General features: G+C 44.5%; 1 long non-coding RNA gene across 1 annotated transcript; it reads right to left on the bottom strand.

Moving 5' to 3' along the window:
* Positions 1-367: 367 nt before the first annotated feature.
* Positions 368-1,366, bottom strand: LOC128826207 (uncharacterized). Its single transcript, XR_008442817.1, has 3 exons — positions 1,217-1,366; positions 920-1,036; positions 368-423 (listed from the first exon to the last, which is right to left on the bottom strand). It is a non-coding gene; the product is annotated as an uncharacterized LOC128826207 (long non-coding RNA).
* Positions 1,367-2,066: the final 700 nt, after the last annotated feature.

Genomic DNA, 2,066 nt, shown 5'->3' with positions numbered 1-2,066 from the left:
CTAGCCTCACATCTATCTTCTATCCAAACTTGTGTCAATTTCCACGTCATCTCAGGAACAGGCAAGACTCAGATCCTCCACTGCTGCTCAGTAAGTGAGCAGAAAACAACCCAAAAAGTAAAAATCATATTGCCACGCTGCTATCATACTTTCCTCCTCTTTTTTAAAGGAAATTTAGCAATGTGGTGTGGAAGCACATGCCTCAAGCACATACTTTCCACACTACACTACTGCCCCTTTCCCTTGCATTTATCATTCCAATCACCATGCCTAACTAAAATGCTCACTTCCTCAGAAAACACCAATGGTGAGTAGAGAAAGAGTATACATTCCAATCACCAGGACTTCACACCGTAAAAGTACTTACACACACCTTGCACGACATTCTTTCACAAACTGCACCTCCCAAAGCCTCTTAAGTACCTGCAAAACACAAAATAATAATCCAACGAGTACTCACCATCAAACCCACAGATGATGCAACACATCCCACCCTATTTCTTCAACAAACCATCTACAGTAACAGGAATCACATATCATGAGATCCCTTCCCCCTACCTAGTATTGCAACTCTCAGTCCCGTTACATATTTTCCACACTCTCCTCACCACCACTACCCCTTGCCCAAAGAATATCAACACATCTCCACACCAATATCACACATCTGCAATATATTCAAAGGAAAATACTCAACATTTTAGGGCACACATGACAACACCCTCACTAACCACCCACCAAAGTCCAACCTTCTTCTAGAGAACAAGCAACAACTTAACCCAAATGTTGTCTTCTCCACCTGTTGTCTCACACACAAAAAAATGGTGAAGAACCCATTCATAATAAGCCCACCTCACCTAACCCAGCAAAGACCACACTCCCATCAACAGTAGCACACTAAAAGCTCAAACTTAACACTTACCTCATGGATGCAAGCAGTTCCTCTGCTCCCACTGGCACTACCATTACCAGGAACCATGTAAACCAAACAGGGCGCACTTACCACAGCCCATTCCCTCAGTTCTGGACTCAGATCCCCCTGTGGCACACAAACAATAAATGCCACATGATTGCTAAATGCCACAACAGCACAATACCACACTCCCTTTGCTAAACTGACCTATTCAACACCCCAAAAGAGCCCCAGCACACCTATACCTACAATGAAGCAACAACCAACTACTTCTATACAATTAAAATGAACATGCAAAATACTCACAATTTACACAATACTCATGGCCCTTTCCCCCCCATGACAGGGGCCCCATCAGTAACTAGAATGCTCACATCCTCCTCAGAAAACCAACACCCAATAGAAGACAGACAAACAAGGTAGTGGTGACCAGTGATGCAAACCCAGTGCCCTGTAAGAGAGAAGAACTGAGAATGGAGCATCTCTAGTTACAGGGAAAACACACACTCCCACCATACAATGAGCTCCCTCATACAACCGTTAAGATGGAGCAGACTTTAGAGGACTCCCATCCCTAAACAAGAAGCCTCAACAGCACAAATACTTCTGACCATCAAACACTTAGGCAGATACTTAACTTTGACAGCCACTCCCAATCTCCTTTTCCTTTGTACACAGGCCTTCGCTCCCATACATTGGCATCCATCCAACGCAGACATACAGCTATGCCACAACAGACGAAGATAGAACTAGTCACAACCCTCCATGGAACGAGGTGACGCAGTACCAGATATGAATGCACCTGCAAATACAAACAAAGCTTGACTGAAAACCTACTCACAAAGCTCCCAACTATACAATATGAAAGATGACCTCATCTGCATACTGCTTACTTGAGAGGGAACACCTACTACACATTACACCCCCCTCAGAGAACACACTCATCCACATGGAAAATGGCTACACTTATACAATACTGATGGCCCTCCCCCTTTCCCTCTGCCACAGGGAGACATCGCTAACTAGGATGCTCACATCCTCCTCAGAAAACCACCACCATGTATAAGATGGACAAAGGAGGTAGTGGTGACCTGTCATGCAAACCCAGTGCCATGTAAGAGAGAAGACCTGAGAACAGAGCATCTCTAGTTAGACA

Source organism: Malaclemys terrapin, chromosome 19 (genome assembly GCF_027887155.1).
Source record: "Malaclemys terrapin pileata isolate rMalTer1 chromosome 19, rMalTer1.hap1, whole genome shotgun sequence".
NCBI classification, from domain to species: Eukaryota; Metazoa; Chordata; order Testudines; family Emydidae; genus Malaclemys; species Malaclemys terrapin.
This window is presented reverse-complemented; position numbering and strand designations above follow the sequence as displayed.